The sequence below is a fragment of the Scylla paramamosain genome, chromosome 40 (genome assembly GCF_035594125.1).
Source record: "Scylla paramamosain isolate STU-SP2022 chromosome 40, ASM3559412v1, whole genome shotgun sequence".
Classification (NCBI taxonomy): domain Eukaryota; kingdom Metazoa; phylum Arthropoda; class Malacostraca; order Decapoda; family Portunidae; genus Scylla; species Scylla paramamosain.
Window position 1 is genome coordinate 791928 of NC_087190.1, and position 13230 is coordinate 805157.

The 13230-nt window shown below is 39.6% G+C and overlaps 1 long non-coding RNA gene across 9 annotated transcripts in view; it reads left to right on the top strand.

Annotated features, from left to right (window-relative positions):
• Positions 1-13230, top strand: part of LOC135092666 (uncharacterized) — a 221275-nt gene that overhangs the window by 103160 nt on the left and 104885 nt on the right. For 3 of the 9 annotated variants that reach the window (XR_010262989.1, XR_010262995.1, XR_010262992.1), the window contains one exon: positions 2109-4046. The exons of 1 other annotated variant lie outside the window; for it this stretch is intronic. This is a non-coding gene — a long non-coding RNA (uncharacterized LOC135092666). Of the gene's footprint in view, positions 1-2108; positions 4050-10563; positions 11869-13230 lie in introns of those variants that run through there. 5 more of the 9 variants (XR_010262993.1, XR_010262988.1, XR_010262986.1 and 2 more) reach the window with 4 other exon arrangements.

The window sequence follows — 13230 nt, forward strand, 5'->3', positions numbered from 1 at the left end:
CAACAAAAGTGTCAAGAAAACAAGACATCGAAAAAGAAAACGGAGAAAGAAGCGGCAGCAGATAACCACACGAGCTGAAGAAAACGTAACAAGTAAATGGGGAGACTCGGCTAGACTTAGCGAGGCTTGGCGGAGTAAGGAGAGATAATGTGCCTCGATATTGGAAGGCAGTGATTGGCAGCGAGATTATTGGTGACTGAAAATTTCATAGAGTAAAGAACTTGGCGGCAAGTATATTAAGTGCGAGAGAATAAGCTGACACGAATACCACCTTTGTGAGAGGAGGGGAGTGAGAGAGAGGGAGGGGGATGACACGAAAGAGAGTAAGAAAAAAGATCAGGTGAAGAAAAAGGTTAAAATTCTAAAGAGGTGAAGAAAAAAAGTGGAAATTCTTAAAAAAAAATAAGGAAAGATGAAGGAAAAAGGAAAGAGTGAGAGATAAAAAGAGAGGGAGAAACAAAAGAAGAAAAAAAGGGAGAACACGAGAAGACTGAAAAGATCAAACGATAAAAAGGAAGAAAAGAAAAAAAAAAACTAAGAGAGAGAGAGAGAGAGAGAGAGAGAGAGAGAGAGAGAGAGAGAGAGAGAGAGAGAGAGAGAGAGAGAAGCCCCGTATGATATGATGTGATTGTCTGACGCCGCTCAGTGTTGGGTGCTGTGTCGTACTGATCAATATCAACACGAGCTCTTCTTTACGTGAATACTGTGCGTTAGTGAGGTGAGGGGCGTAGCACTGCATAGAGAAGGCTTGTGCTTGCTTCCTTTACGCGAATACTGGCTTAGTGAGTGTCAAGGGTGTAAGATGGTGAGGTACAGGAATTGATGGTGCTTACAGGATCTGCTTGGCTTGATTGTGAGAGATTTAATGTTTGTTGTGCAGCTTTCTGGTTTTGTGTTTTTTTTTCCCCTTGAGTTGCGACAATAATCTCTTAAACTCGTGTCTTAAGTTTGGTATTGTGTCCGTAATCTCTTCCTTCTGAGATGCACGAGTGTCATAATCAAGTTTTCGTGTTTCTGTTTGTCTTTTCCTCCTCCTATTTGTTGCTGGATCTCGACAGTTGATAATTGGATTCGAAATTGTCTTTTTGGATGTGGTACTTTGCTTTCTCCTCTCTCTCTCTCTCTCTCTCTCTCTCTCTCTCTCTCTCTCTCTCTCTCTCTCTCTCAACGAAGCTTATATATTTTTTTGTTTGTCTTTTTTTGGCTCTTGCAGGGTGAAGTGTTTCGCTGCCTTGTTTAAATTCCTTTCAGCGGGTTCAAATAAAAGCTATGTTTTTTTTTTCAATGATGTTTTATGGTTCTATTAACAGGAGAAAAGTGTCTGAGTAATTCTAGACCATGAATAAGAAACTAAACCGATAATTCGCTTGATCGGTTTCTTTAAAACAGTCATTATGAGAGAACAAAATTACAAAATAGTGAGTCGGCCAGAAAAAGCTTTTGGTAGTTTTTAAGTTAGTTTTATTGTTCAAGTGATACAAAGAAAGCTAAAGAAATTAACACCATTAATTGTAAAGATAATCATGGCTATTAATTCGTATAGCTTCAAATCCAATCCTTTTGAGAGAACGGTTACAAAAATACAGTTCTTTGTCATGCATGAGGCAGCCAGTGCAGAGCAAATTAGCAGCAGAATGATGCATAATTGAATGAGCAAATAGCGAGTTTTTAAAAGAAAGTAGAGAAGTAAGTGGACGAACATGGAGCAGGTAAACACAACATTTATAAAGGTAAATACAAGTAAAGGAAAGACGCACGGAATATGTGGAGGTGAATAATGAAAGTAATGCACGAAGGCTGAGTTAGGAATGGCATAGTAGGAGTAATTTACGTCTCTGAGGGAGGACTGTGAATGGAGATTAAGTAGTTGAGTGAATGGGCAACGGAGAACTAATTAGGGGGTTAAGGAAAGTTGTGTGCTTAGTACTTAAGTAACGCTCCATTTCCTGCTTGTTTATTTATTTGTTTGTTTATTTAGTTTGTGTCTACGTATGTTATATTGACATTTATACCAGTATGTTTTGTTTTTTCTTTCTTTTAATGTCTTTTCTTTCTCATTTTTACTATATTTCTTTTCTTTTGTTTATTTTGTGTATTTACTTTTTCAGTCGTAGAAGAAACTGATCCTTGGCTTCGAAAAATTAAAAAGGCACTTGTACCTTGCTATAACATTGCACTACAACACTTAAACCAACAAGACTGTAAGAGTGTGACGACTTTCTGAGCGAGGATCATCCTTCCTGATGCCTCGTAGTGCTCCATCGCGGCCCTCAACCTCCCTCCAGCCCTCACAGCCCCGGAATCCCGAACGATCCCTTAAGTCTTAGGTCCATATTCTGAAACACTTCTGCCTGCACGTCGACTACTTTCAGAAGGCTTTAGTTGAAGTGAAGCGTGTCTCTAAGGGTATCTTTATGGTTCTAGTGACAGATTAACAAGAATTTTGCATTATTGAATGGAGAAACACACTTGAGAACCCGACAAATTGTTTTCAAAAGGGTGTAGTTAAAGTGACGCGGGTTTTTAAAAGATGTTTTTTAAAGGTTTTGCTGATAGGTGAACAAAATATTCATGTTATTAACTCGGGAAACACACTTGAAAACCCGGTAATTATTTTCAAGTCAGTAATTGAAGTGACGCGATATTTAAAGATGTTTTTCAAGGTTTTAGTGGTAGATGAACAAGATTTTTACATTATTGACATCGGAAACACTTGAGAACCCTGCTAATCACCTCTCTTACCTTTGAAAACAGTCACGTTGAGAGAGCAGTATTTCTGAACACGGGTGATGGCCCTGGTAGGTACATCGCGTCTCTTTCTCCCTCCAGCCGTGAAAGCCTTGGGAGTTTGAACGATCCTCTAATCGCCTCCTACGGTGAGATTTAATCCGGGAGTTTACGAGTTCGCGTGGCCGATCCTCCCTCCAATCCCGGTCTTGTCTGTCTTATGTTGTAATTAAAGACTCGAAATTATGATGTGGTGTTAAGTGTTTTCGCAGGTAATATATTTAGTGTTTATTGGATAGAGGTGTAAGTTGTTAATAATGTAAGGTTGTAAATTAATGCTGCTTTTTTTTTATTCAAGTTTTCTTACCTGACTCCTCTCTCTCTCTCTCTCTCTCTCTCTCTCTCTCTCTCTCTCTCTCTCTCTCTCTCTCTCTCTCTCTCTCTCTCTCTCTCTCTCTCTCTCTCTCTCTCTCTCTCTCTCTCTCTGTTTTTCCTTCCTCTCCTATTATCTCCCTCTTTTCCTCTCCCTCCCCTCCTCTTCTCTCCTCTTCTCTCTCTCTCTTTGCTTCTACTTTACCCAACCCTCCAAGTTTCTTCTTCCTCTTCCTCCCCTCTTCTTTTCTTCTCCCTTTTCCTCACATCTTTCCTCTTCCCATCCAGTTCCCCTCTTTCTCCTCACCCAGCTATCCAAATTTCTTCTGTCTCCTGTTTCGCTTTCCTGTTATTGTTTTTCTCCCTTCTCCTCTCCCTTCCCCTCACGTTCTCTCACTCCCCTCTCACCTTTCCCCCTTCCCTCCTTATCGCTCTCCTATCTTCCCTTTTATCTTCCCCTTCCTCTCTGTTTCTCTTTTCATCCTATCTTTTTTTCCCATTTACTCCTTACTACGTCTCTCTCTCTCTCTCTCTCTCTCTCTCTCTCTCTCTCTCTCTCTCTCTCTCTCTCTCTCTCTCTCTCTCTCTCTCTCTCTCTCTCTCTCGGTCTCTTTTTTTCCTACCTCCCTCTCTTTCTCTGTTTTTTCCCTTCTCTTCTTTCACTCCTTCATCCCCATCTTGTATTGATCGGTGACACGTGCCATGCAGTACGTGAATAGTGAATGAAAATGGGGAAGGTACGTGTGTGTGTGTGTGTGTGTGTATGTTTGTAGGGGGAGGGGTGAGTGTAGTTATGTAGTTAGTGGTGATGGTGATGGTGATTGGATATGAATAATGAAGAGTATTGTAAGAGATTGTGTGTGTGTGTGTGTGTGTGTGTGTGTGTGTGTGTGTGTGTGTGTGTGTGTGTGAGTGAGCTTGCAACTGAAGAAGGATTACCAGAGCATTGCGGAAAGGGCGCTGAATGGTGAGAGAGAGAGAGAGAGAGAGAGAGAGAGAGAGAGAGAGAGAGAGAGAGAGAGAGAGAGAGAGAGAGAGAGAGAGAGAGAGAGAGAGAGAGAGTAGGGGCAGTAGCATATGTCCTCATCTCTCTCTCTCTCTCTCTCTCTCTCTCTCTCTCTCTCTCTCTCTCTCTCTCTCTCTCTCTCTCTCTCTGGGAAGTGTTGTAGAGACGTTATTGGAAAACTGTATCTACACCTTCTTGTTTACCTTTGTTGTTCGTTCTCTTAGTGAAGGGAACATGGAAGGACGTGGGATTTGTCGTTGGTATCAATGAAAGATAAAAAAAAAAAAAAAAAAGAAAATATAAAGTAAATAAATGAAGTGTAGATAACGCATGTTGTTGATAAGAGAAATTGTAATGAAGAAAATATGAACAAAGGAAGAAAAAATAGAAAGCTTGTGTGTATGTGTTGTAGATAAAATAAATAGAAAAAAATAGAAAAAAATAGAGTAAATGAACAAGAAATACGAAGAAAAAAAACTTGTATATCTTATAAGTAACGGAAATAACGATACAAATGAAAATAAATAAAAAAATAAATGAATAAAAAGTAGAGGAAAGCTTGTAATATATGTTGTCGTCGATAAGATAAATAATAAAAGAGAAACACTTGTATTTTCTGTTGTTGTCTGTTTGTTTGTTTGTTTGTGTTTGTCTGTCTCACTTTCTGTATGCTTTGCTCTATCGCCTTTTTATTTATTTATAGAAAAGAAAACTTGTATATTTATGTGGGTTTGTTTACGAGTCTCTCTCTCTCTCTCTCTCTCTCTCTCTCTCTCTCTCTCTCTCTCTCTCTCTCTCTCTCTCTCTCTCTCTCTCTCTCTCTCTCTCTCTCTCTCTCTCTCTCTCTCTCTCTCTCTGTGTGTGTGTGTGTGTTTCTATGTCTGTCTGTCTGTCTATGTCTGTCTGTCTGTCTATGTCTGTCTGTCTGTCTGTCTGTCTGTCTGTCTGTCTCGTGTTATCGCGGAATTTGTTTTTTTTATCGTCTATTTCTTGCAGTTTTCAGTATTTGTTTGTCCGTCTGTCGGTTTGTCTCGCTGTTTCCAGAAGTCGGTCTAGTGTGTAACTTTCTGCATCACAATGTTTTTATTGATCTGGTGCTGTTGCTGTTATTATTATTATTATTATTATTATTATTATTATTATTATTATTATTATTATTATTATTATTATTATTATTATATTTAGTTTTCAATGTTCATTCTTGCATTCCACATTCATCATAAAAAAAAAGGTTTTACACAAATCTGATCGCTATTGTTTCTTTCATTTAGCTTCTTTCATATGACAACAACAACAACAGTAGCAACAATAACAACAACAACAACAAAAACAACAAATGGAAAAACTAGACAAACGTGTTATTAGAAACGTGAAATTGTTGTAACTTATTTTGTTTGTAGGATTTTTTTTTTTTTTTTGCTTTTTTCCTCTCACTTGCCCTTCATATTTTTTTTTTCCTTATAGCCAGAAGGTAATCACTTTCACATGAAACAACAGCAACAACGATATGAATTTGTTTGAAGTGTTTTTGTTTGGGAGGAATACTGACGGTGCTTAAGTTTTTTTCTTCCTCTTCTTTTCTTCCTTTAAGAGATGTGGAATTGAATTGTTTTTGTCTGGAGAAATATAGAATGTTGGTTAAGTTTTACGTCCCTTTCCTTCCTTTTGTTATTATTACTACTATTATTGTTGTTGTTGTTGTTGTTGTTGTTGTTGTTGTTGTTGTTGTTGTTATAAGTAATAGGAGTAGTAATCGTCGTCGTCGTCGTAGCAATAGTAATAGTCGTATTATTATTATTTTTATTATTATTAGTTGTAGAAGTCGAAGTAGTAGTAGTAGTAGTAGCTTTTTTAGGGACAAGGTTCAATGATAACGTTTCACACACGTGAACATAATTATTTACATTTACTTATTTATTTATTTATTTATTTACCTATCTTTTATGTCTTTACCGTGCCTTCACTGGAAGCCGCGGGTGTGATCAGTGTAATTCATGGCAAATGCTTCGTTAATGAAGGTGAATTTGTACAAGTCCTGCGTTTAATCGAATTTGGGATTGGGTCATTATCGTCTCTCGTCTAATTAACCTGCGCATTACGTGAATCCACCAGGTAAATAATATTCGCACTGATCACACCTGCCTACCTGCCTTGTGTCCTTCGTAACCCTGCCCTGTTCCTAAAACCTGAATCTGAATTTCTCCTCACCCTTGTTTTCCCTTAAATTTTCTTCTCCACCAAGGGCTAAGGACTAAGTGTGTGTGTGTGTGTGTGTGTGTGTGTGTGTGTGTGTGTGTGTGTGTGTGTGTGTGTGTGTTGCTTTTTGTCTGGGCCGCCTCGTGTTTGATTGCCAGCCTGTTATATAGAAATAGATAGAATAGTCTTCCCTTGTAATCATGTAGAACTGTTTTCTTTTATCTTGTTTTCATGTGGTGCTTTCATCTGTTTCCTTTGTTACTCTCACCTTCTCCCTGATCTCTTCCTACTTTTTTTCCTTTATTTTTCCTTGTTTTGTACTGAATATTTCTTGCCTTCATCTGGTGACCTCCCTGCCTTTTGTGACCGTCACCTTCTCCTTAAATCTCCCTCTATCTTCTCTCGTCACCCTTCTCTTCCTTTTCTTTTCCACTGCCTACATTTTTCATCCTTGCCTCCCTCTGCAACCCTAACTTGCCACTAAACCCTACCTCGCTTTTTCCTATTTGTGTCTTTCCTTACTATTTTTCCACAGCCTGCATTATTTATCCTTGTCTCACTTTGTTTTCCTTTGTTTCTCCCTGTTTCCTTTGCAAACTTCCTATGTAATCTTCCTTGATTCCTCTTGTCTATGTACCTTGTAAATTTCCTGCTCTTGTTTTCCTTTCCCTGGTTTCCTCTTTTCTCCTTTGTAAACTTCATAACGTATCTCCCTTGTTTCCTCTTGTTTCCCTTTGTTTATCTTTCAACCCTCATGCACTGTCCTCTTTGCTAACCCTTATCTCCCCCTCCCCTTGTAACTCGCTTGTTCACCTTGCAGTCTGCGCCTTACCCTCCCCTCTCCCCTCTTAACACCGTCCCTATCTCCTTATCTACCCTTGTTTTCCCGTTATTTCCATTTATCTTGCCTTATTGTATTAATTTCTTTTCCTTGCTTGTAATTTTAATGGCCTGTTTCCCTTGTTTATCCCTTGTTTCCCCTTACACTGTTGTCTCGTCTTCCTTCCCTACCCTTTGCAACCTTGTTATTTTTGTGCCTTTTTCTTACCCCCTTTTAACATTGCTTCCCCTGTTTCCCCTTGCCATTTGCCTTGTTTTCCTTGTTACCTGGTGTCCTTTTCCCCTCGTCTTTCCCTTGTCTTCCTCTTGAACCTTTCTATCTCTCCCCTTTTAACATTGCTGTCTCTGTTTCCCCTTCCATATTCCACTTATTTCTTTTGTAACATTGCTGTCCTTTTGACATTTCTTTGGTTATTCTTCTTGTATCATTTCCTATCCTGATTCCTTATGTTCATTTTGTCTCGTCTTCTTTTCCTTTTTCTCATGTAACCCTGGTGGCCTCCTCTTCTCTCGTCGCCTCTTGTCTTCTCTTGTCTTGTAAATCATGTGGCCTTGTTCCTATTACCTCTACTGTCTCTGTTGTCCTTGTCTTCCTTCATCTTTTTTTTTTTTTTTTCAGTTCTCGTCTCACGTTTTCCTTTGTATTGTAAGAGTTCTGTCCTCACCCTTCGTCTTTCCTGTTTTCCCTGTTATGCCTTATGACTCTTCTCGTCACCCCTCGCCTCTTCCTTGTCTTCCCTGTAACTCTGGTATCCCTGCCGACCTCCTATAGTTCTCTTCTCTTTGTCTGTATTGAAGATAAACAATAGGATCCAGAATTGTTGAGTGCAGTAATTATGATGCAGTGTAATGCTTCCTGCTGCCCCTAATTCCTCGCTATTATTATTTGTGTAGGAGACAGACAAACAGATAAAGACTCGGGTATTGTTCTTTGACATTATTCTGTTCTACTATAACATTTCGTATTATTTAAATATGTTCGGTTTTTTTTAAATTTCTATGGATGTGAAATAGAAGAATCTAGCTTTGGTATCTCTCATTATTTCCATCTACTCCAACATTTCGTATCTCTTACTACCACCACCACCACCACCACCACCACCACCACCACCACCACCACGTACTGAATATAATAAAATCAAGAACTATTTTCAGACATTTTGATCTAAATATACCTCACTTCACTTGACTTCACTTCCCCATCACTCATGCTTACGGTCATCAGGGAGATGGATGAGTGTCTTAAAAGATCTGACGCGGGGGAATGAAATGAGTTTGTTTGTGTGTCTGTTTGTCTTTCTTCATTATATTCTCATTGATTAATCTTTCCTTTTTGTTCCTTTTTCTTTTCAGTACCGATTATGTGTCTGCTCTCCTCTGTCTGTGTGTATCTGTCTGTCTGTCTGTCTGTCTGTCTGTCTGTCTGTCTGTCTGTCTGTCTGTCTGTCTGTCTGTCTGTCTGTCTGTCTAATTGTCTTTCACTATTATTCTTATGGGTTTTGTTTTCTTATTTTCTTTATTGATTATGTGTGTCTATTCCTCTCTGTGTGTATTTTTGTCTTTATTTCTATTTATTTATTTTTTTTAGTCACCATTCCTGTCTGTTTTCAATCCCATTAACGTTTTCTTTCATTTTTTCTTTCATCATTTGTACTTTGTTATTTATTCATAGTTATTTTTATTAAGATATGTACTTCTTTGCTTGAATTTCTCTCTCTCTCTCTCTCTCTCTCTCTCTCTCTCTCTCTCTCTCTCTCTCTCTCTCTCTCTCTCTCTCTCTCTCTCTCTCTCTCTCTCTCTCTCTCTCTCTCTCTCTCTCTCTCTCTCTCTCTCTCTCTCTCTCTCTCTCTCTCTCTCTCTCTCTCTTCTATCGATGACAGGTGAGGTAACTTTGCCTCCGTGCTCCTCGCCCACACCTTCCCCTGCAATACTTGATGTGCTCTTGTCTCGTACCTGCCTCCTTCGTCTCTTGTTTCCCTCTTTTCCTAGAGCGTATCTACCTGTGTGTGTGTGTGTGTGTGTGTGTGTGTGTGTGTGTGTGTGTGTGTGTGTGTGTGTGTGTGTGTGTGTGTGTGTGTGAGGCTTTTAGATTCTTGTCTATTTGTCTCAGCGTTTCTCTCTCTCTCTCTCTCTCTCTCTCTCTCTCTCTCTCTCTCTCTCTCTCTCTCTCTCTCTCTCTCTCTCTCTCTCTCTCTCTCTCTCTCTCTCTCTCTCTCTCTCTCTCTCTCTCTCTCTGTGTGTGTGTGTGTGTGTGTGTGTGTGTGTGTGTGTGTGTGTGTGTGTGTGTGTGTGTGTGTGTGTGTGTGTGTGTGTGTGTGTGTGTGTGTGTGTGTTCTCTCTCCCTTATCTTCAACTTTATTTATCTGCCTATGTCTGACTGTCCCTCTGTCTCCCAATCTCTACACCTGTTTGTTTCGATCTGCTTGTATGTATGTATGTATGTATGTATGTATGTATGTATGTATGTATGTATGTATGTCTCAGCCTCATTTCACCACAGGATTTTTTTTCCGATACAAGTATGTGCGTATGTTTGAGCAGCCTTCTTTCATCTCTATTTCGGAGACAAGAAAAAAGAAAAAGAAAGAAAATATTTGTAATGTTAGTCGCAGTCGCTCTCAATATTTTCATTCACGCATTTTGCTTTTAATTATCACATAAATTGAACAACTGCAAGAACAGAAACAACAGCAGCAACAACAACAACAACAACAACAACAACAACAACAACAACAACAACAACAACAACAACAACAACAGCATTCTCATTCTCAGATATGAATAACACTCATATGCGCAGTCTCGTGTATTATTCTGTATAAAAGATAACAAAACCACATTTTGGTGCTCTCTTCATGTCTTCATGAAATGCATCACTCGATTCATGACACGCATAACACACATCTTCATTCCATTCCTCACACAACACCCTCCTCGCTAATAAACACCAAAATATAACATGCAGTACCTCATAATGATATGTAAGACTTCATAATACACACATTCATGCATTGCACTTTATTACAGTCATTCATCCTTTCACTCCCACATAAACATTCACTGCATCATGAGGAACACCGTATAACACATGAACAATAATGATAAAGTATAGCAATTTTTAATAATCATGATATTCGTATTCACATCATCATATACTATACTTCAACAAGACATTGATAATATGCACCTCTTAATACATAATTCACAAGCACCTTTTTTTTTGTTAAGACTTCATAGGATTACGAGTAACAGTGTAAAACATTATACCGATCGTACACAACATGTTCGTCATATACTGCACCTCTCACACTCTCTTCCCTCACAGACACAGGTCGATGCCTTCAAGATTATAGTGCAACATGCAGTACTCTATATAAATCTTCATAGAATATACATCCCACACTTTCCTGCCTCACAAACAGGTCTCGACGCATCACGCACGCCAGGGTACAGCACATCACTCACTCCCTGGTCCTCTGAACAGCGTCGAGACAAAGGAAGCTTCATAGAATCGCCTGAAAGCTGGCCGCAGTGTTTTCCCCGAGCCTTGTGCTGTTTCGCGAACCCTGCTTCATATGCTTCGTGTGGCGCGCCGCTCACCACTCGCGATAAAAGGGAGATGTAGAAAAACAAAACACACACTTCATAGTGTTGTTTTGCCGATGGTATGACAACAGTTCACGGGGCTGAGGGAATAGTGTTATCAGTGTGTGTGTGTGTGTGTGTAGTGAGGAGTGATAACATAATGCCACATTCTCTCTCTCTCTCTCTCTCTCTCTCTCTCTCTCTCTCTCTCTCTCTCTCTCTCTCTCTCTCTCTCTCTCTCTCTCTCTCTCTCTCTCTCGTGGTATTTCGTGATGATGATATTGTGGAGACAGAATGTGTAATGAACGTGATGGTGGCGGAACAGAATGGAGGACTGGAGGGGCAGGCAGTGCTGGTGGTGGTGGTGATAGCGGTGGTGATGATGGTGGTGATGGGAGACTGTTGAAATGGTTATGGTGGTGATGGTGATAATGGTAGTGGTGTGGTTTTGGCGGCGGTGGTGGTGGTGGTGTACGCTTAATGTTAACACTTATATCAACAACGAAACTAATAATAATAATAATAATAATAATAATAATAATAATAATAATAATAATAATAATATCCTTGTTGACACTGTTCATGTCCACAACATTAAAAACAAAAACAACAGTAATAGTGAACTTTTGAATGGGTGTTTTTGTTACTGGTAGTAGTGGTGGAGGTAGCAGTACCACCACCACCACCACCATCACTACCAGCCGCGAGGGATTGCCAGTTAGGGTAAAAATTGTCCATTACCGTAATAATGACACCGCGTCGCCTGAGAATGTGTTGTCCCCACAAACACGCGGCCTGGTGGAAGATTCCTGCCGCTTCCTTTTAATAGCTTGGGTAATATTGTTAATAAAGATTCCAAAACCCTTAAAGTCTCTTCGGGAATATTATTAATGAAAAATTCTCTCTAAACCTTTGAAACCGACTTTTTAATTTCAGGGGCGTTCATAGACAGCCTTGTTAAAGATTCCAGCTACCCTTTTTTTTTTTTTTAACTTGTTGGCATCAATAACTTTGGTAATTGTGTTAATAAAAGATTCATAACCTTTAAACTGACTTTTTAATTTTGGGGACTTGCATATACTCTCTCTCTCTCTCTCTCTCTCTCTCTCTCTCTCTCTCTCTCTCTCTCTCTCTCTCTCTCTCTCTCTCTCTCTCTCTCTCTCTCTCTCTCTCTCTCTCTCTCGATAAGAAAACACTGCATACTCTTCTAAAATTAACGAGGCTGACTAATTAACCCTCTTACAACTTGTTACTCTATTTTAATTTAGAATTGAGCGAAACGTAGAGGCTTTTAAGAACTTGCCTTGACATAATTCTTAATAGATTTCAAAAGGGAAGCCATATAGAAATTAATGAAGTAATACAATATTGAACGTAATTAGTTATAAAAAGCTTCCCGTGATTAGATGAAAGTACTCGAGATTAAGAGAGAGAGAGAGAGAGAGAGAGAGAGAGAGAGAGAGAGAGAGAGAGAGAGAGAGAGAGAGAGAGAAGCGGTAATGGTGTATTTAGTTGGTTGGCTTTATGGGTCTACGAGTTTGCTCTTCATCCATTACCTTTTATTAGCGGCGTAGCGTGTGACGATGAGAGGCAAGAAAAATGATGGAGGTTTGCCGCCGCCGCCGCCGCCGCCGCCGTCACCACCACCACCACCACCATTACCACCGCTACCTTCACGACTACTAATGTTATTGCTACTACTACTACTACTACTACTACTACTACTACTACTACTACTACTACTACTACTACTACTACTACTACTGGGTCTGCTACCACCACCACCAGCTGCGATGCTACTAGTTACCAGCAATACCACTATCGCCTCCTCCTCCTCCTCCTCCTCCTCCTCCTCCTCCTCCTCCTCCTCCTCCTCCTCCTCCTCCTCCTCCTTACCCCCGGTGTGAACTGCGTAATTCTGAGTGAGAGAGAGAGAGAGAGAGAGAGAGAGAGAGAGAGAGAGAGAGAGAGAGAGAGAGAGAGAGAGAGAGAGAGAGAGAGAGAGAGAGAGAGTCGTATGTGCGTGTGTGTATGTTTGTGTGTTGGATCATGTTCAGACTGTGTTTGTTAATGCAGTTGGAATATTATTATTATGAGTGTGTCCACGGATTGTTAGTAAAGTACATAATGCTGTGTTGTGTTTTGAAGTTATTAACATTTATTATTATTTTTATTATTATTATTATTATTATTATTATTATTATTATTATTATTATTATTATTATAGTTGTTAGTATTGGTGATAGAGTGGTGTTTGGTATTGTTGTTGTTGGTGGTGCTACTGTTGTTGTTGTTGTTGTTGGTGGTGGTGGTGGTGGTGGTGGTGGTGGTGGTGGTGGTGGTGATCATCGACCTATACAGAATCATGTGCATTGTGTACGTGACAAATATGTAATGGTGTACACACGTACACACGAGAATATGTACACAGGAAGGAAAAGCAAATATTTACTCCTCCTCCTCCTCCTCATCCTCCTCCTGTCAGTGAAGAAACGTAACGAACA